This window comes from Phalacrocorax carbo, chromosome Z (assembly GCF_963921805.1).
Source record: "Phalacrocorax carbo chromosome Z, bPhaCar2.1, whole genome shotgun sequence".
NCBI classification, from domain to species: Eukaryota; Metazoa; Chordata; class Aves; order Suliformes; family Phalacrocoracidae; genus Phalacrocorax; species Phalacrocorax carbo.
Window position 1 is genome coordinate 6,332,174 of NC_087548.1, and position 22,446 is coordinate 6,354,619.

General features: G+C 38.7%; 1 protein-coding gene and 1 long non-coding RNA gene across 9 annotated transcripts in view; one reads left to right on the forward strand and one right to left on the reverse strand.

Moving 5' to 3' along the window:
* Nucleotides 1-18,248, reverse strand: part of SLC14A1 (solute carrier family 14 member 1 (Kidd blood group)) — a 302,335-nt gene extending 284,087 nt beyond the window's left edge. For 3 of the 8 annotated variants that reach the window (XM_064438103.1, XM_064438104.1, XM_064438105.1), the window contains exons 1-2: nt 17,958-18,248; nt 13,530-13,645 (exon numbers count right to left, since the gene is read on the reverse strand). The gene's annotated coding sequence lies outside the window, so the exon portion shown is untranslated. The remainder of the gene's footprint in view (nt 1-13,529; nt 13,646-17,957) is intronic. The other 5 variants (XM_064438108.1, XM_064438110.1, XM_064438107.1 and 2 more) reach the window with 3 other exon arrangements.
* A 468-nt stretch (nt 18,249-18,716) lies between these two features.
* The window catches only part of LOC135310459 (uncharacterized), a 52,544-nt gene continuing 48,814 nt past the window's right edge, over nt 18,717-22,446 (forward strand). Inside the window, exons 1-2 of the long non-coding RNA XR_010370520.1 lie at nt 18,717-19,031; nt 19,618-19,800. This is a non-coding gene — a long non-coding RNA (uncharacterized LOC135310459). The remainder of the gene's footprint in view (nt 19,032-19,617; nt 19,801-22,446) is intronic.

A 22,446-nucleotide genomic window follows, 5' to 3' on the forward strand; every position in this document is an offset into this window, starting at 1 on the left:
CCTTGGGGACATGGTTTAGGGGGCCTGGGGGTGCTGGGTTGGGGGTTGGACGTGATGATCCTAGAGGTCTTTTCCAAACTTAATGATTCTATGATTCTATGATTTTAGGGCCAAAAAGGATCACTATTCTTCTCTAGTCTGACCTCCTGCATGAAAAAAAGAAAAGGCCTTGAAATTTTGCTTTGTGAGCCTTGAAATTGTAAAATTGAATCAGAGAAGATGAATGAATGCTGTCAGATTTCATGTTAAAAATGGCTTTTCAAAGATGCGTGCATGAAAAGAAATGCTTAAATTCAGTATTTCACACACCAGACAGTCTGTTAGATAGAAGACTTCTACTTTGGCACTATTATTGTTATTTATTGTATATAACCGCACCGCCCCAAGTTGTGCCTTTCTAATAAAAGACGGATTCCCTTTCCCTCTCCCTTCCTGCCTTTGAGAGATTGCAAACAAAGGCACTGACCATGCCAAGCTTCACACCCATGGTGAATCTCACACATTCAAGACACTTCTCTGAAATCCTTATCTGCGCACAGATGGATGAGGATGATGCTGTAGCTCTGTGCCTCTGCTCACACAAGCACAACAGTATGGTCAGTTGGAAGGTTTAAGTACTTGCTCACATTTGTGTATATTATTTTTAAATAGAATTCACAAATTACACCTTTTCCTGAAAGTTAAACCAGGGAAATCCCCTGGCTAGCCGAGATTGTAGCCAGCTCATGCCTGCGCTTCACTGGATAATGGAAGGGAAGTGCGTGGGTCAGGGTATGAGATGTTGCTTTATGTTTCCCCATCCCCAGTATTCCACAGGGACAGGAGGTAAACTTTATTTGATACACTGAGGAATCCTGGCAAAACACAGATATATTTCTTGCCCCAAAATCACCAGCTAGCAGCAGAACAGGGAAAATGCATTTCTCCGCCTCCCAGGGTTGCGCTGTTTGCGTCATGGTCTGTCTTGCATGAGTAAACAGATGTACAAACATGCCATTTTCTTCTGTGCCCTGATCTCTGTGTTTAGCTTACCTACACAAGAGGTTTTTCAAATGCACTTAACAGGTATTAACTTGTAGTTCTTTACAACTCTCCAGTCAGATTGCTGAGCAATTATACACATACTTTCTGTTTTCAGAAACTCAAAGAGAGTCCAAAGACTAAATCAACCTAAGGTGCGGAAATTTGTTCTACCACAACTAATTATCCGATGAAATCTTTCAGTTCAGCAACATATCTGAAAATAGAGTGTTCGGGAAGCCAACCTAGTATTTCTGTCTATTTATAATATAAACCTTCACTATAGCCAGTGTTGTTAAAAGGTTTTTATAGTATATATCATGAAGTTTTGGTCTCTAATTACTCCTTTAATCTTTACTGGGCTTGTTCCTGAGAACAAGTTACACTCCTGCCTTTTACAGGATAAACAGCTTCCAGGAATGCATGAAACTGCCGCAAGGGTCAGAAAGTGCATTTATTGAACACCGCTCTATTTCAGCCTAAATCCTGACTGATCTGTTTTTTCTCAGGGAAAGTGTAATTAATATAGCTAATTAACAAATGACCACCCAAAAATTCTGATTTTTTTCTTTCCCCCAAAGTAAAAGACTTTACATAACTCTTCATTGGTTTCCTGTGGCTCCTCTTCTACCTGGAATGGTCAGTCATTTGTAGTGATGTTAAATCTTTGTAAGTTAATATGAAGATTATGTTAAATTATGTTAATTATATGTTGATAGAAGGATTAAGGTAAATTAAAAAAATGTACTGTTGTTGTCCATTTGTGTTGTCTGATGGATGACTTACAGGACTACAGCATTTTTCTTTTTTTGTTACATTTTCATATCATATCCAGGGGTCAAGAAGGCACTTTGACTCCTGTTACAAACTCAGAGGAGGTCCTCAAAACCAAGGGATTTTGTCGATTGTCCTGCAGTATGGCAGGGAACAGCTGGAGGCGTTTGTTTCCAATGAAATGCCATGTTTCCTACTCCTGGAAACACCACCACTGTTTTCTGGATACCCTTGAACCATGCCTCGAGGTGCTGGAAAATGGGAGAATGACCCTTGTTGCAATTATAGATGTCTCCTGTAAGAATAAAGCTATTTTATTCACCAGATATCCTCAAATAATCCTTAACAGAAGATAAACATTAAAGGAAAAAATGATATTTACTACTTTACATTTTTTTACATTTGATTCGGGAGCAGATGCCTGCAATTGTTTGCAGGCAAGTGTCTGCATCTTTGCTCCCTCCAGCTCAGCTTCCATTCTCAAGCAAAGTCTGTATGATTTCCCTCATGGAAGAGGATCCTGATCTGGAGATACACCCACTTACAGACCTAACCTCTCCTTGCGATTCGAATTCAAAACTCTTCTAATTCAGGAGGATTTCTCAGGACATCAGAAAAGTAAGTGACTTTTGAATACAGCAAATTAGAGATATCTCCTTGCCCACATCATAATTGTTGGAAATTCATTCACCCATTGGAAGGAAAGGAGGCTTTTCTTGCCAGAAAGAGATTCAATCATTCGTAGATGGCTTTTGTTTTCTCCAAATCTCTATTTCATATACACTGATGGCTGACCTGTATTCATGCATGCAAGTGAGAATTCATGTGTGTGCTTAGTTCTTAGTCCTTGGACAAGGTTCCTGGATGCAACTGTAGCTGGATAAGAATTTGATAGCTTTCTGGAGTGCTGACACTTCACCCTGTTTTGACCAACATCTGCCTGTTGTAAAGTTACTGAGTAACACTGGAGAGTTACTGATTGGTCACCAAAGGCACATTGACCACATCTGTTCCAAATGTTAAACTGTGTTAAGATTTTAAATGGTGCATGGTCACTGCATTGATTTTCTGAAATGTGCTAGATTTCATAGGAGAAGAGAGGAAAGGTTTTCTATAAATGTTTAAAGGAGTTGTGAAGAAATCATAAGAATTTCTAACTGAGAGGTGACATGATTAAAGGAATGAGGGTAGGACTGGGGAGAACATTAGTGACATTATTCAATAAGAAGCTGTGGGCTATAGCTGAAGGACTTTGGACTGTGACTAGGAAAAAGAAGAAAAGGAAGAAGAGAAAACATCTCAGAGGAAATAAAAACAGAAATGTAAGGCATGGAAAGATGTATCACAAAAGTGTATGTTGATAGTTGAATTGGTGGCTTAACAGTAGTGGAGACAAAAACTGCTAAACCATGAAGATTAGGAGACCAGACTTACTAACGCAGTGATTCTTTAGCGGTATTCCTTAGACTACACAAATCCTCAAAAGTCCTGGAATTGTAGGGCACATGGTCTGTGTAACTGCACTAAACAGTAAAACACATTAAGTTGATCTCAAACAGCTGTACAAGTTGTCTGTGATGAGCTTATTTCAATTGCTGGGGGTGACTGAGCTTATGAATGATTTTATGTTTGTTGAAGTGAATTTTTAACTCCAAGGAGAGTCTTCTCCACAGAACTATCTGAATTGTTGTTATCAGAAATTGTTTGCAAGATAGTATTGATTTCTGAATATTGATTTATTCATAAACATTCACTAAGCAGTTTTGACAAACTTTCTGGACTATGAGGCTTTAATGAAAGGCACCTTCTCACCACAAAATGGACATTACGTGTCATGTTTTACTTCAGTAATATGGCATTGCTCCTGTCCCCAGACTGGTTAGTTAAAACAAAACTAGTGATTGGATGACTAAAGTATAATGGCCAGTTTTGAATCATGAATGACATATAAATAGTCAGAAAAGTTTCATTTGGCGAATGCAAGAGTCCTGAAAACAGATTCAGAGGCAGACTGTGGTCATTTATACTCATGAATAACCTTACGAGACCTCAGAGGAGCAGAGAAGTAAATCCTCATATTAATTTGTGCATAACCTCATTCATTATTCCAAGGGCTCTAATCTAACCCGGAGGGACAGCAGAATTTACATGAAAGAGTCATTAGAAAAATCCATAAACAACCTTTGAAACAGAAATGAACACAGAGATCTATCTCCTTTCCAAAGCAAGCATCTGCCATGCTAGACTTGAGAGTTCTACAGTCAGCTGATGTCTCTTTCAGACTCAAAAAATTCTTGGATTCTTTTCTCATCGGCTTCACTCTTTCTATAAAAAAGCAGTAAATTTACTGTAGCATAACCTGGTGTCTGTTGAGTTCCCTGTAGGAGCCATGAGGTCTATTTTGCATCTGTTCAGGTAAATGTGAACTCAGACCTAGGCTTCACATGGAGCCACATGCTCCAACAACTAGAACTGCTAGCTGCAGTCATAAAGGATGTGCAACATCAAGAGCTTTCTCTCTTTACCTACCTTTTAAAGACTAACAACAGAAAGAAAGGACTTGGGTGTGAAAAAAACATTACTGTACTTTAGAACACATGCGGAAAGAGAAAATTAGATGCAGGGAAGATTATTTTTTTTCCTAAAAAATGTCTTTGATGGAGTTCAGGCTTATCCAGTATTAGCTGGCAGTTCAGATAATGTTTTCAGAGCTGAAATTTTGGCTCTGTTCTGAGAGAGGTAGTGAAGTCGCAATCCCTGGAGGTATTTAAAAGACATGTAGGCATGGCATTTCAGGGCATGGTTTAGGAGACGTGGTAGTGTTGGGCTGATGGTTGGACTTGATGATCCTAGAGGTCTTTTCCAACCTTAATGATTCTATGATTCTATGAACTCAGAATACTTGAGGAGGTTCTATCTAAACAAACTCATACAGGCAGGGATGTAGTCAGCATTCAGCAGACTGCAGATTATGTCTCTGTCTAGATGCCGATGAGAAATGATGGTACATAGAAGCATATATTTAAAAATCACAGCCTTACCAAGGGGAAGCAATTGAGATCCACAATATGTAGTCATCTGTGGTGTCATTTCCAGAGCTCTTCTTTCTCTCATCAGAGGCAATTGAGGGTTAAATGCGAACTTTCTTATCAAATTGTGAAATATTCGAAAAAATCCACTCATGACAGCACTGTCAGGGCCAAACTTCCCAAGGACTGTGATGATAAGATTATGATAAGGATATCTAGAAAAGAAATATTCTAAACTAACAAGATTAAACAGGGTGAGATCACCCACTGATGAATTTATCCCATGACCAAGAACAATGTAATGGGATTAATGATGAGGGTTTGTGATCATAAGATGTGGGCTGGTGCCTGAGAGAAAGTTCAGTGGTCGCAACAACTGCAGCGAGTCCCATGTGTAAAAACAACACAATAATGCTTAATTGGCAAAATGCCTTGTTGTGAAGAGAAACCTTTGCTATCATTTTATGGGAAGGCTCTACAGAATTTAATAGACAACTTTAATTTTCCTTTCGTTATTATTTCTACTTTCTGACTGGTCCATCTAAATGCAGTGGAAACACTGTATCCATGGCAAAGCTTTTTATATAGGTAAAGCATCCTCCCAAGTAATCTTATTTGCTACTGGATGTAATATGTAACACATTTAACAGGGAAGCAGATCTTTGTTATGTGCTCCCCGTGGCCACAGGGATGGTCTTTCCCGTGGGGGTTTCATATCAGCATGTCATTAGCTTTTCCCTCTCCCTCTGCAACCCCAGTTTGGAAACTGTAAGGCTTAGGCATCACGAGGACTTTGGACATCTTCCTTTACCACAGCTTGGTGAGACTAACACACGCTTAGTCACCTGGGGACATTTCCAGGAGAAATTCCTTGGGTAACACCTAAGGGCTGCGTGTTACAGAGACACCCATTGTGATCAGGCCTATGCTGGTCTTGGGAAGAAATTAATCTCATCTGAATATGAGCTGGTCACCCTAGGTCCTCCTTGTGTTTAGTGAAGAGAAACAGGGTATTCATACAAATTCATTTCACCAACATCACAAGATTAATTTTGGATGATATGAATCATCTTTAAAAACACCCCTCTTTCACACAATAAAGTGAAAGCAGAGGGACTAGTTCAAGAAGCCAGCTATATTTATTCAGGTGATAATGAAAGACTGTTCTGTATTACAACTTGCTTCTTTTCCCCCAATAGCTAGGCAGAATTGATCAATGTGATTGCTATTGTTAGCAAAACTATAGGGGTTTTATCAGAAAAACAAACAAAACCACCCTTTAGATTCCTGATTGCAAAATCTAGTTTGGATGTCTATGTGAAATGAGACATTCTCACAAAAGATCCTTATTTGATAAGAAAGTCACTTTTTGCATCAGAAAAAGAACACCTGAGCAAAATTTTATTAACTTACTCTAACTCCAAATAGTCTGACCAATATTGGCCAGCTGAACTCAGAGACATCCTGTAATATAAATCTACTATTTTATATGTGAGGAAACACAGATATCAAGAGATGATGTTGTAAGCACTGTGAAATAATTTGTAAAAATTATTAAAATGCTCTTCTATGGGGGCTCATCAGTTAGAAGGCCATTGATGTAAAAAATATAGGCAGGTGTTCTCCGAAAACAGAACAAACGACTCTTAAAATACACAGTTTTAAGGAATTAATTGAACAAAAAGACACAGTTACAAGTAGCAGTCAGAGAGGGTGTATAACTACATAGATAGTAAAAGGAAAAAAAAAGTCTTGGCAAGTATGTGCTTTGAAGTTTTCCATATAACTGTTTTCATAAAGAGAGGCCATGCACAGACTGTATTAAACCTAAATGGCTTCTCTGAAACAACTCACATACAGAGAGCTCTCAGGGAGCATGTTTGACTGTTTTCAAGACTATGTTTATGTTTATGTTCCTTACATGTTCTTAAAACTCCACATCTTTTTTTATTGGCTTTGCTTGATTTAGACCAAACCCAGTTCTTCAAATAATTAACATTTTTACAACTCAAAAATCCTGTATAGGTACTTGTTTGCAGCTTAATTTCAGCCTAATCATATCTAAAATAATCTTAATAATAATCCTAAAATATTTGCCAACTCTATCATCCATTAACTTTTTATGGTATGCAAACACTTCATGTTTTACTGACGTATTCTGAAAACATGTATGGAGGGACTAACTAGGCATGGGGGCAAGGGACTTACACTTAATTTGTAATTTCCTGTTATTGTAAATGATACCTGCTCTGCATCTTTACGGCCTACTTCCATCTTGAAATGTTACTATGTTACATTTCTGTTTAACTTATTCACCTTGAATATTGTAATAACTACGGTCAAAGTCAATAAAAATGCAGTAACATTGTGTCAATCAAAAGCAATGGAGCAATCTCTATTGAGCAAACAATTGGAAAGCTACAGCTAAAATGCAGTTCCACTGTGTTGCAATGATTAAAGACATGAATCAGAAAATTAAAAGTTTTTTCCACCAGTTTTAGGTATTACCAGTTGCTTAAATTATAAAGCAGTTACTTTGATCCTATCTAGAGTCCTGGAAAGAGGTTACCGGTACAAGCAGTGATACTGTCTTGTGTTTCTTTAATATGGATTACCCATGATGCCCAATAATGCGCATAATACTCAATAATGCACAATCATTCAGCAAATATTGCCACAATAAAAGTCGATTTCTGTTCTGTTTGTGTGAATACTTAGGTAAGAACTTCCTTTTTTCATCAGGAACAAGAAAACTGTTGTACCTCAGGTCTCTCCAGCTCAGTATGCCTTACGTGACAGTGCCCTGCAGCAAAGCCCCACAGAAGACCATGATAACAGAGGAAGCTAAAGTCATCCTTCCCCAGCATGATCTCAGTGATGTGGCTCGGGGACTTCTTGATTCAATGCTGCACATCTTTGTCTTTAACAGCCTTTGCTGGATTTTTCTCCCTTGCACTTGCTTAATCACGTCTTGAACCCAGTCTTGATTACATGCGAATCAGGCTGAGCCAGCTTTCAAAAAATAAGTAGGGGGTTTGTGCTGATTTCATTCCCTATTGTAACTTTGTCCTTAAGTTGTGCCAGGGGAGGTTTAGATTAGATATTAGGAAAAATTTCTGCACCAAAAGGGTTGTCAAGCACTGGAACAGGCTGCCCAGGGAAGTGGTTGAGTCACTGTCCCTGGAGCAATTTAAAAGATGTAGCCTTTAGGGACATGGTTTAGTGGTGGGCTTGTCAGTGTTAGGATTATGGTTGGACTCAATGATCTTAAAGGTCTTTTCCAGACTAAATGATCCTAATTCTACGATTCACATTGGAATATTAACTTTCTCACAGGGCCGCTGGAATGGATCAAAAGTTGAGCAGAGAGGAACCGATCACCTCAGTGATCTCTAAGAAAAGAGATCAGGTAATTTCAAGGCCAGTGTGGGTATGTTTCTTCTGCTCTATCTAAAGTTGTTATATGCCTCGGAGTAAAAGAGCTTTTTTAAGAATCCAGACATCCTTTTGGTAAATATGCCAATTTGATTCTAAGCTCATTTTACGCACAGCAGATAAATAAGCAATCATAAACTATGTCATCATAACTAAAAGCCTTATTGAGTTCAGGCAATGAAAACCAATCAATAGAGGACACTCATCCCCAGTGAAAGCAACAGCTGATGCTCTGCGGTTCCTGGTGGATACTCTGTCATTGTATTTTAAAACCACAAGGAATTCCCTGTGTCATCAGCAATGAACACTTTATTGCTGGTGAATTAGGAAATGAGCAGGGATAAAGGTGCATTTGAATTCCACGGACTCATTCGTTTAGCCCGTCTTTCAATGCAGGAGGATCACCTGTTTATCTCTTGGGTTTGGACAAGTACAGAAAAAGAAAGGCAGGCTCTTCCTCGAGTTTCAGCTTATACATGATACCAGAGAATGATATTTTCTCCTCTTCCAACTACAGCGAGGCAAATTAAGGTCGATTATCGGAGGGAAACAAAGGACCGAGCTGGTCAGCTGTCACACATTTATATCTATTCCTCTGGTTGTTTTAGCCAAAAATCCAAACCTAAAACAGAACTTCTGCATTTTTTTCAGAACTGTTACACATCCTAGTATTTCCTAGATTGAACACATCCCTGCTTTAAAGACCAAAATCTCTATTTCAGAGTAGCTCTATTCATTTTTTTATGAGACAAGCTTTTTGAAAATTGATGGTTCCAACCTGAAATGAATCATTTTGTTTATGTCTAAAAAAGCTATTTTATTCCACTTGGAAAACTATATAAACCCACTCCACCATATTTTTTTTTCTATCATGCAGTATTTTTAATGAATCAGAAGTTTTAGCAAACTGAAAACTATCTATGCTAATTTTACATTTTTTGCCATTTATCTCATGATGGATACTATGCTGACTACCAGCAGACACATTAAATCAGACTAATTTAGTCTAAAAAGTGATCAAACTTCATTTAAACAATGCAATTTCTTTTGAAAGTATTAAAAGGGAGAAGAAAAACAATTTCAAATCATTCATTTCTCTTTTGCTTAATGAATTATTGATTTGTGCTTTCCTTTTGAACGATAGTGTTCTGATGTGGTAAACATTGATTTGAATCTTTATACAAATATTGTATATCATCAGCATGTTATGGCAACAGGATAATACGTACCAAGATACACCTGAAGTGATGGAATAATACAAAAAACCATTATGAGGCGCCACAACTGTGTGCGTGTGTATGTGAGGGTGCATATGTAAAATAGCAAATGGAAAAAGTAATACATCCACGGGGGTGATAACGATGCAGAATTACAGAAAGTTTACATTTGGGTTAAAAATGAACAGGGAACCTTGGAAACGAAAAATAATTGCTTTCTACTACTAGTAATTCTTCTAACTTGACATTTCTTGCAACAGCAAGTGCATAGCTGTCACAGGTTTAAAGGGAGAGCTCTCTTACATGTTCAGAAGCTTTAGCTTCATGCACAGCTATTCATGCCAATGGGAACTACACAGTCAAAAGACAAAAGAAAAGTGCTGAGACCAGTAAACACATAGATAATCCTGTCCACCAAACAATTTTGCATTTCCTTTATGCACCATTTATTTCAGACAAAAAAGCTGCTGAGAGATTTATGTCAAAGTGATTTCCACAGCTCATCTGCTCAAGGCTGGGGAGATGATTGAAGCGCTGAGCTATACTTTCCTGGGGACCTGTGCATACCCCTCCTCTGCCATGCCTGGGGGTGGGAGATCACACATGGTCTCCCTCAGACAAGTTCATTTCTAGCATCAGCTGCATGGTTTTTGGCAGCGTGGATGGGAAAGAGCCTGTGGGTGCTGAGAGATGGAGGGACAGTCATCTTTCTTTTTTACCTTGGACAGCAGTTGTACCCCAGCACGGCTTGTCTTTCCTTTGGGTTACCATGCCTAAAATGGACAGGCTGGGAAGTTGTTCCACTACCCTTCTCTTGATCCCTCTGCAAATAAGGGAAGATCCCTCTCACTTCTACGGGGGAAAAAGCAGTGCTCGGTACATGTGGGGCCAAAATAGCCAGGTCTTTCACAACACAACCCAAAACATCCATATCCCATTCTAGAACACTCACGCTTGTCATGCAAAAATTCTCAAGTGAGTATGGCTGCACTGGGACAACAAAAGCTCTTGCTGTCTTATACTTTTACAGTGAATTAGACTTGTAGCTAATGACCTATAACTATGACCCACCAGAGCTACACTGAGATTTTGCCTAGATGGCTACAAAGGATGAGGGATAAATATCACCATTCACGGACTAACAAGATCCAGACACACAAAGTCAGTCCAGCAGATGCAAAGCAGCTCCAAGGAGATGTGGAATCTGGGCTCCTTCTCCCTCTAACATCGCAACTATCATACCCAATGCAGTTGAAAGGGTGTTGCCATTCATCCTGGTGTAGGTCAACATCAGGATACAACCCCTTAGAGTTTAAAAAAATCCAGCTTTCACGTGAGCATCACCACATAGGTAACATTGGCCAACTTACTGTAAAACCCTGGCTCAACGATGTACCTGTAGGTAGAACCTACTGTAAAGTTAATCAGGTCAAGCAAGGTGTACAAATAAAGATATTAAAATAAATTTGTATAGCAATCCATATCACACATTTTTTTGTTCCGTACACATGCTTTTGTGCATAGCCCCACTCTTTTAAAGTGTCCTTCCAGACTCAATAGACTCAATAGAATGAGATGTTCCTGAAAATTTTGCATGATGCTGTTTCCCAGCAGTAGGTGGTTAATTCAGAGTTGAAACCTTAGCTTCTCCTAATCTCACCATAATCAGGCATCATATTTCTATCACTCAATAAAAAATGAGTTCTCCATTCCCAGGAAATATTTGTAGTATTAATTTAGAGAATGAATCATTTTTTTGTGGTTATCAGTAAAAGGCCTCAAACAGTCCATTTAAAACCTATTAGCAAACATAAGAAGGCTCAAGAAGGCATAATTCATGTAATTTTTTTTCCCTTTCTACATATTTAACAGTGTTTTGGAACACTATGCTTAACATACATAGCTCTGATTGTCCAGATGTAGAGCAACATCCTGCACCTACGGTCTCACATAAGGAGTGGGAAAATGAAACTTGAGAATTCAGTTTGCAAATAGCTGAGAAAAAAATGGATCACAGTGTTGAAAACTTGTAATCATTATGGTATTTGCATTATGACAAATTAAAAACTGGTATTCTAGGTTATGAACAGTGCTATAAAGCTGGTATCCTATGCTGCGTATTGCAAGCTCATTTAAAATGTACTCTTCCACGACATGATGAGAACACAAATTATAATTAGGAAAGTAACCCAAGCAGAAAATGAGTCTGGAAGACTAGTCTGTGTGTGCTCCTACAGACAAAGCCATCCTGTGTCTTAACTTTACTGTCTCAGTATAGGGAGAGATTGATGCAGAAGATAAAGACAAGGACAGGTATGGCTTTCCGGGGAAAGAAAAAAACCAAACCAAAACCACTTTGCAGGTATGATCCACAGTGTTTGAGTTGTACAAACACACACAAAGGGTAGCTGCCCCAGATATCACCTTTGCAGAGTTACTCACAGCATAGGCTGTTACAGCTGCGATGTACAGGTCTATACCTGGATTTTTCTTCCCATGATCCTATTAATAGGCAAAAATCCACCTTTATGAGCACAGAAAAGGTCTGCTGACCCCACCTTGAATGCAGACCCTACTTGCACAAGTAGATGTACCCAACATTTACAACCAACAGAGGGTTAGCTACAGAGTTAGTGATCTGAGAAAAAAAACATCGTTTAAAATTTCATTCTAAAAGAAAGTTTGGGCTGAAAAAAGAACAGAAGTCAGAAAGTACTTGCTACCACCAAATGATAAACAACATAAAAGACCTTGACAAACTTATAAGCAAGCAAGACACGTATGCGAAAACATTTGCATCTGAGGTTTTCTCTTTTGGAAAACTTTTGTGGGGTTTAAAAGAAAAACAATAGTGCTCTACAGATCACTTGGTATCTCTGTACTTTATCTAGAGAGAATGAAACAATCCACTGGCTGGAAAATTACACCTACCTTTTCAGTGTCTCCTCTTGTGGAAAGGGGATTTGTACACTAGGCAGAGGTTACATTGCACTAAAAAGAAGGGATCGTAATTTTCTATTAATTCTTGGGTTTTTTTTTCCTGTAAGAGTTGATTTTCTTGAAGTAACTGATACTACTTCATTGTGAGTAAAGGCACCTGTGACTTCCCAGTACCTTACAAGATTTAGCAGATTCATCCTTATTTAGAAAAACGTAAAAAAGAAAACAAAAAAACTACTGAGACAAGGAGCTATATCGACATTTGCCCTGAAAGAGAATGCGCTTTGCGATAAGGAATCAGAGTTTGGCAAAAATGCAATGATTAGCAAGTCTGAAGCTAGGTGCCTACCTAATATCCAGTGTTTTAAAAAGCAAGAATGAAGATGTGAGGGGTCTTATTTTCTCCAGGGATGGCTGCATCCATGCCTGCTGGCGCCTGCAGCATAGGTCAAGACTTCAGCAAAATAGGCATTAGTTAGAAGGGTGTGTGAAAACGTTACCAGGTTGCAGAAAAACACCCATTAGACCTTGTGCTGTACACTGAGTCCAGCTCTTCCCAGTTACCATCAATGACCTGGGGAATTTATCACAACTGCTGCAGGTGTTTCCCAAAATATTTACCCTGAATACATTTTTTATCTCAAGTGTAGCTGCACAATTCAGAAATTTGGTGCACCCTGGCATCAACTTTTCCCTGGCTGTGGGCTGTTGTCCTGAAGCCTTTCTCCTTCCCTGTCTCACCTGTCTCTGGCAGCACAGAGTAGCAAATTGAAAGTCACTCTCTGAGTGACAGTTTTTACGCTAGATGCCTTCAGTATCTGTTTTTAGTTCCTTTTTGGGTGGACTAAACAAAACAGAGGAGCAGAAGTTGTAAATGAGAGTAGAAACCTTACTAGGAAAGAGTTGCCCTCCTGTTTTTTGTGGGACAAAAGTTACTTGACGGTCAGGGGAACATATAGAGACACCAAAACACATTCAACCTGACACAGCCTTAGACCCAGATCCATCATCTTGACTCTGCAAGACCCCAAATTATCTACAGCAGCTCCTGCTGGTCATCGGGGCTCTGCCATGTTTATCTCATCATAACATTTTATTTCAATCTCTTACTCACTGGCTAGTCGGAGCACCTCGCTTCAATGATGAAATGGTGTGGAGGTTCAGCCCGCAGTCAGTCACAGAGATAAGAAATCCAAACCAGCAGAAACATCCAGGCAGAGTTGCTTGGACCTAAATGAAAGAACAGGTTGGTTAAGGGTAGGTGCTCATCTCATTTTAAGGCCGAGGTGCATTAAATGTATTCATTTCACATTAGTTCATATACAAATTTAAAAATTTTTGTACTGCATCTCATGTATCCAAGAGCTTGGGAAAAGGGAATTATTATTTCACCTACAATGCATAGTCTGCAATAGGGTCTGAGAATACATAACTTTAGCGTGTATTTAAATCCATCCCTGGTCAGAACGTTCCCCAGGAGCAGTGTTTAATACAGCCTTCAATACCTTGCTTCTGTTCATTTAGAAGTGATTTAAAACCACATCTGGAGTAAGCATGGGTTTATTAATGGCTGCTCAGGGTACAGATACTTCCTTAACTACTCTGTGGAAGAAACCAAAAGTTTCTGAAACCGAAAGTTTCCAAATCCAAAAACAAAAATTAAAGTAATATCTTATTATCGAAAAGCACATAAACACCTTTATGGCAAAAGCTCCTCTTTTAAACTTCATCATTGAGATGTGTTGCTGATTTGCAGTGCCTATTTTGAAAACTTTAGGTGTAGTATATTTTTGTATTCAAAATGTCAAAAACATTATAAAAGGGAAGCACTTTCTGTAAAGAAAGAAATCAAGGAAGGAATGTGAATTCATTTTTACTGCTTGTCAGAACCTTCACATTGGTTTTAGTTTTGATGAGAAGAAAATAATACACAATCATTGGAAACAAAACCAGCAATAGTGATGTAGAAGATCTGGGCAACTGGAAGTTTTATTTTTGATTACTGATTCCTGATTTTTCTTTCCTCCCCTATATATCTTCAGAGAAATGCCTTCTGGAGAGTAGCTATATATTATAAACTAAATTAATTTAAAAACTGTAGTTTGGTGACATTTACAGGGTATTTAACACTTTGCAAAACTGTGACAGTATTTATATTCCTGGATATAGTTTTAGGAACCTAATCTCAAGTTTAAAAATACTGACTCATAGGATCCTCAAGATGTGTGAGAAATGTCCTTTAGAACATGCATAAGATGACAAGAATAAAGGTGTTGGGCTAAAAACCTGGTCAGAGAAATAAAAACCCACCAGGAGGGCTGTTAATCTTCTCATATAAAACTGCTCTGGGCAGCCTGAAATCTTCTTATGTTAGGTTTGTAACCAAAAGACATCTTGGGCTTTACAAAGGCTTACTAAGCTGGAACTCAGTAAGTCCAGCTTAGTAAATCCTCAGTAAGTCCAACCTGAGGATGCACATGCTAGGGTTTAGCCAAGAGGGAGGCAAACTTGATTATTGACATTTTATTATTGAACTAGGAAATAATCATCTTTGAAAGTTCAGTATTTCTATTTACTGGAGGCCCCTGAGCCCAAGAACCAGGATATGTACTCCCTCTGAAAAGGATTTTCTGTGTATTACCTTTTCAGCTTTCAGAATACCTGGTGCTTGTCATACAGACCTGGATTTAAATGATAACATAATATCTGGTTTTATTATGAACAAAAACCCCAAAGAAAACCCAAACAAAAACACTTTCAGTATTATAGTGGTTGCAAGAAAAAAAAAAATTGAAATAGCAGCTGTAACAGTTATGTTAGCAGAGGGCAAGGCAGACCCCAAGCTGTTCCTTGCCAAAAAATATCTCACGGTCTGAACTGCTTTTCAGGATTTTAGAAATTATTGGATTAGTTGGTAATTTTCTGAAAGCCTGAAAAGTCACACTACAAATTTATTTTGGTGAATTTTCCATCACTTGGCGGACTGAAGAAATTAGAAATGTTCTGCTTTCCTGGGGGTTTTCAGCACCTCCTCCTTTCCACCCTCCTACAGATTAAAAATGGTATGATATAGCAAGACTGGCCAGAAGAAAAAATATGCAGAAGCACATCTTACAGCCTCAGGCTTTCAAACACCAGAAGACAGGGATGAAAGCTCCAGACATGCATGCAGCCATGCTGTTAGAAGGTGTAGCCCCAAGACTGAATGTAATGTCTAGTTGAGAAATCTTCCCTTAAATCTGAAACTCACACGCTGCTCCCCTCGGCCTCCTCCCTTGCTGCCTAACTCCTCCAGTTTTAATTAACGATGCTGTTATGCACCTCCATTGCAATATAAGAGACTGCTCAGGCAGTATGCAGGAGCACCTTGAAGGAGCCCTCCAGATGAAGAACGACTGTGGTTATTCTTTTCACGTTAAAACTTCTTTAAAAAAATATGTGGACATATAGAGAGGTCATCGGAGACTTCTTATGTGAAATCTGTACCTGCATTAGTGCTCTTCAGCAGCTGAAATAGGTTAAAGAAGACTAAGTATAGAAAAGCTCAGATCCACTTCTTTCTTCAGAGTATACCCTTTCCTATCCAACCTCTAAATATAGTTCCTGCAGTGCTTTGTCCATGAGGACCATTCAGTAGTCCCAGTGATTTACCAATAGCTAAAATCCAACATCCAGGTATAGGTGTTACCCTTTAGTTGTGATGTCCTCGGTAATATATGTTTTAACTTTTGTTCAGCCCTGAATTGGTCAGGCAGTTGGACTAGATCACTGCAGGTCCCTTCCAACTGAAATATCCTATCCTATCCCATCCTACACAAATCGCTAGCCCCAGACTCCAAACTGTACCTTACCAAATCCTTCCCCCTACTGATGCATGGAAACAACTCTTCCTCTGGATCTCCCCACCTTGGAGTACAACACTGGGAGTACAGCTGTAAGAGCTAGACATTATGAGGATGGGGCGAGGTACCCCAGCCTGATCCAAGAGCTTTTCTTGACCTCCATCTGGTATTTTCTCTTATCTCCATCTCCTGTACTGACACAGAAATCTTGCTACATCATTTCTGTCCCTGACCAGTATCAGTAGACTGCCTGTTTACTGATTGCCTTATCTCTGCCACAGCCTCTTTAACTCAATATACCCTGCATGATTTCATCCTCCCCTAGTCTCACAAAGATTTCTCAAGACAGTATGTGCCAATACAGTGTCCAGGTGTGGCTGAAGTGTCCTAGAGATATAGGAAGAGATTAGTTCTTTGGTCTGTGACACACCATTATATCAAGCTGCATTACTCAAAAGTAAATTCCCTTTTGCTTTACTGCACAACAACCTGTAATTGTTTATAGCTAAGCCATTTTTTCTGAAAGAACAGGAGGGAAGCTTATCTGTAAATTGTTTTACACAGTTTGTTTGAAGTCACCATTGTGAATCAGACACTACAGCAGATAAAGGCTTTTAACTTAAGCTGAAAACCAAAACATCGTGACTGTGGCCATAACAGCCCCCTCTCCAGTGTGGAAAGGGGAGGTAGGGGAAGCTATAATGCCATTCATCACTGGATTACCACAGATCAGTGCAAACTGAATGAGCAAATACTTTCTTTCTAGTCTCTTTCACTTCCAGTTTCCTTTTTTTTAAAAAAAAAAATTTATTTTAGCTTGATATTCGTGTGCAAGAGGTGAACAAATAAAACATACTTACTGAAATGTAAAAATGGAGAGAGAAGAGTGAAAATAAAGAGGAGGAAATATTTCTAGGGCTGGTTTGTATAACACTGCTTTCCAGTGTGTTGCAAATCTACTGGTGTCCCTTTAAGGATACTTTTATCTTGGTTTATAAAAGCTAACAGCATTAAAAATACAGTAATTAACATGTTCATAATGTAAATGCTAATCATTTAACATGTCAAGCATCTTCATCCCCTACTGAATCAATATGAATTATTAAAACAGACTCTTTAAGACCTTTAAAATCAACTCTCAAAGCATGCACTAAACAACCACACCATTGGCATACGGGAGCACCACGTTACAAATTCATGTGTTAGACTGTCTGACACACTTGTTCTCTTTGATGGGAAAAAACAAAGCCAAAAAACCTCCCCTCAAAATCTTATATTCATAATTGCATAATCTGTATGCATAAGTGAAATAATTTTTTTTTTCTCACAAATTTTCTGATTTTTAAAAACATATACAGGGTCAAAAAATGAAATAAAAATGTCTATTCAGGTTAAGAAATAAATTTTTCCACAACAAAATAGTGTGACAATCCAAAACACCATTGAAATAAATATAATAAAAAATAAATCTACTAAAGTAAAACTTAAAGTTTCTAGATTTAAAAGAGTTTCTGTCAGGAATATTTTTGGCCATGAAGAAAGCTATTTATGCTTTTGGAAATTGATTTTTAAATATTATAAGTAATGATTGACTCTTAAAATCAAGGTTATTCCTATATTTACTGCAGAAAGGGCATTAAAAAGGTTTATTTTCTAATATCTGCAAAATAGAATGGAATTATTAAGTGGATGCATCTTACCTCGCAGTCAGCTCATGATGCTTCGAGAAAGAGTCATGAAGTCTCTTTTGCATTTATATGTATGTAGAGACAGCCAAACATCTGCATCAGATGGCTGTTTCCTGGTCAACCCATTGAAAGAAGTTGTCAGATTTCTTCTTTTTTTTTTTTCTTTTTTTTTTTTTTTGTTGCAGATACAAAATAAATGAAGTTTTGCAATTGAGTGCAAAACGCATCACATAAACAATGGGTCTCAAATACTTTCCTATCAAATTGCACAATGCTCATGTTAACATCTTGTTCTGTTTGAACAATCAGATAAGAGAATGGATGTTAATAGGCCAGAGGTTGTTCTTGCTTTGGGAAAATCCTCTGTGCTCATAAAGTAAATTGATAAGTGTTTTTCACAATGCCACAGTACTTAACTACAACTGGACTCGATTTTCAGTGGGAGTGAAAGAGCACGTCCCTCCTGCAGCGTATACACCCAGGTTAACTTACACCAGCTGGGAATTTAGCCCTCATTTTCTATATCTTGATCCACCTGATCTCAGGTAGAAGTTGAAGTTCTACCTTGGCAACCCTAAGTCCCTTCTTTATTGTGAGAAAGGAGGAAACTCATTTCAAAGAGGTTAAAATTTTACAAAGCTTGTGTACTCAGGAATAATTTATGAGGGGTTATATCTCTGATAGGAGATAAGAGCTCATGTACCTTGCTTTCCTACCATGAAAAATAGGTCTTAACCTCCTACCACCACCCTACAAAAAAACCCCAACAAACCAACTAGGAAAAAGTTCAGCACTGCTTCAGATGCTCTGAGATTAGCACAAATTACAGTCAAAGGGCAAATAGAAGATGAAGGATTCCAGATCTGGGGCAAAAATAAGTCAGCTACAGGTAGGGAGGCTTCTCACGCCTGTCAAAAAGGAGAAGAAACTACTTTATATTTGAGGGACGTGTCTTGCTGCCAGTCCCTTGTGACTTCATAGCAAAAACTTTTCACAACAGGATATGAAATAAGCATGAGAGATGTGAGCAGGGTCTACTGTTTTCTAATTCATCTCATGAAAAATATCACCTCCAAATCACTCCTGGTAAGCTCTTAAACAGTTCTGGCTACATTTTTATTATTTCTGAGAACTCAGAAGTATCACTGCACCAAGATCTCCTCTGAATTCCTATTTGAATTCCCCAAATGGTTTGTTAAGGCTACATAGTCATCAGATCAATGTGGGCGCTTGATGCTGTAATATCTGCCTCTAGAGATAAACACAGTCAGACTTCAAAGTTCGGGTAAAGGTGGGGAAGCTGAAACAATAATCTTGCTAGTTTTCTGTAGCTTATGTTCTCGTGACCTGAATGTGACATAAATTTTCCTTGTTTTTTTGTTTTGTTTTGTTTTGTTTTTTTAATTATACTTATACACCTGCAACAAATGTTCCTAAAGTCAGAGATCCAGAGTCAAAAGTTTGACATAAATGAAAACAGGATTACAATGCACTTAGCTTTTACAGGACATTATTTGTATTGCTCTTTCACAACTCAAAGCACCTACAGAGCAAGCATTAGGCTACAATTTTACCAAAGTAGTTAGGGAAATTACATAAAGGCAAGATACCAAACACCAGGATGAAAGACTGGGGACAAATGTAACCAAACTAGATTTTTACTTTTTTTCAGTGATAGAATAAGACAACTGTCCAGCAGAGAAGATGTGAGGATGAATCCATGAAGAATGGGAAGGAAGAAGAAAGGCAAAGCGGGGAGATATTCCAGTTGAAGGAGATGCTCTTTGGAGGTAATGGCTGTTTGTCACTGTGTTAATATAACCAAGTAGTGTGACCCTTAAACCGCTCCAGGACTGTAAGTATGTTATAGAAATATTACATAATACATAATAATACCTAATACGTAATGCTACATAATTAGATTACATTCTATTATGTATTACAATAAGAGGGAGGGAGAGTGCAGGGATCCCTCGATATAGGTAAAACCAGATGCTGGGAACAGGAATCTTCTATAACACATTACAAATCCTCACAAAACAGGAGCCCCTAGAGCCTGTCAGTATAAAACTGATCAATAGTTCAGTGAGGTATGAGAGACTAAATAAGACAGGGTGGTTCAGTGGATTCATTTGCACTTTCTAACACTCATGATACCGTGAGTTGTTGCCCAGGACTGAGCCTCCCAGGAACTTACATCACACTAATGACATCTTATACTAGATGGTTTGCTACGACTTAATTTTGCAGAGATGTAAATGGACACAGCAGTATCAGAATGTGGTAAAAGGATTATCATCTGGAAAAGCTTACACTAATGGCATGAAAAGCGGACAGGATAGAAAGCAAGCAGATACAATAGAGTTGTGATGAGATTACTTGATCATGCATAGCTCCAGACTGAGTGTCTTTAATATAAGGAATTATTCTTTAGGGAAAGAAGCACCGAGTGACAGAACATATTGTTCATTTAATGCCCATAATTTTTTCCCACAAGATTTCATTTTAAAAACTATGTCTTTCTATTCTATAACAATGGTAATTTGCTTATTACCACATGAGGAAATTGGTGATAAAGCTCAGTCCTTAAGTATGCATTGCTGTAATTTAAGCAAATACAGTATCAAGGCAAGGTATTAATATACAAGCCAGCTTGGTAATGTTCAAGTTCAGGTTCTGTACTATGCATAGAAGGAATCAGGAAAAAAATATAGAATTTGCAGTATGACTTGCTGTTAGCTTCAAGTATCTACTGACTCAGAAGAGATATGTCCAGTAGTTTGTCATTTCTGCAGGAAAGGTACAGTGAGTGACATTTCTATTAGGATGCAGACATGGTGAACTATATAGTATCTGCAGTGAAAAACTATCTGCTGAGAAGAAAAATCATGTGGTTGTCATGTGTATCTGATCCTCTAATTACACATATACACACAGTCACTGTTAAAAGAAGAGGCTTCTCCAACAGAGAATGCTTCCAGCAGGATTAGACTTGCAAACCTCTGCAGATCTGTCCATTTTAGGGTATGAAGACAAATCTTAAAAGATGAATTAACACTATGGTCTGGTATTCTTAGAGATGGGAAATTAAAAAGAGGGACAGGGAAAGGAAGTGAAGTCACACAGCAGCTTGTTTAGAAGACCAGAAGAAAGCTAAGACCAACATCCTTTCAAGCTGGCCACAGACCTGAAATCAAGATTAGCACACTGGGGAATGCAGAAGTTTGCAAATTTGACTTTCAGATGGCTTATTTCTGGCTATGGCAGAACTTTTGCCCTCATCTACCTTGGAGTCTATTGTCAGCTAAAGGGGACCTGTCACCTCTGAAAATCAACCTGATTTTATTCCCTACTTCTCTCCAAGATCCTGTGCACAAATTTGACTTACATCACATATGACTGACTTTGCAAGACAGATACACAGAAAACTCGAATTCAAGATGAAAACCTCTCCTGATTCTTCCAGTATAGTGAAAAAAGAATCAAAACTGATAGGTTTATATGCAGAACATATACTGATCATGTATTTCACATCAATGAAGGTGCTAGGACATTAATGTTTGGATGGAAGGACATAGAAAGACATATACATTGCAGCAGAGCTCTGTGTCTCAGAGGTCCTCCTTTCCTGGAAAAAAGCCTCACCAAACATAATCAGGGACCAGCTGTGATGGTCTGTCTTCCAGGATTCGACATGAAAGACTAGGCTCATTTCTGGATCTGATGCTGTCTAGGCTACAGAAAAATATGTGGACAAAATCTTTTTATCATCCCTCCTGACTGATGATAGGGCAGATGCTAACGCCATTTTTGAAGAATGCTGCCTGCTGCTGTTATAGAAGTTGGGACAGAAGGACTGCTGACCAGTGACCACATTTATACTCTGTGAAAAAGGAGACAGGGAGAAATATCTGCTCTAGTAGAAAGAGGTGGAATCATGCTTGCCTGAGCCCAGGCTTGGGTGGGATCCCTTAGGTCCCATCACAGACATCAGTGATTTTAGATCCTGTCTATGTGAAAAGAAAGCTTAAATCCTTCCTGAGCTCCTTGACCCTTTGCAGCCCATCATAGCAATGCCATGTATCCACACTGTCAGCAGTGAGAGCCCAGTCCTCAGTTCCTGCAGAGACACCAGCCTGATAGTTCACATGGCTCCTCTCAGGTCCAGCCTAACAATGAGACGAGGGTGCCAACCCATGACAAGATACAAGATGTCCTCCAGAGGCAAGGGCTTGGGGACAGTTTTCAGTACGGATTTGCATATAAGGTCTGCATACTCTGGGCTACTGGACTGTCATGGCCTTAATCTTGTCCGAATCCACCACAGTCAAGTTAACAGCAGGTGTAAGCATTGCACTGGATGGAGTAGGAAAAGCCAAGAGAGACAAGTCATGCTGACTGAGATCGGAAACCCAGTCATGGTAGCTCCACACATAGGAGCCAGCTGATGCCAGGGAAAAGAAACAAAACACATACATCTGTTTCTTCCATGCCCATTTTT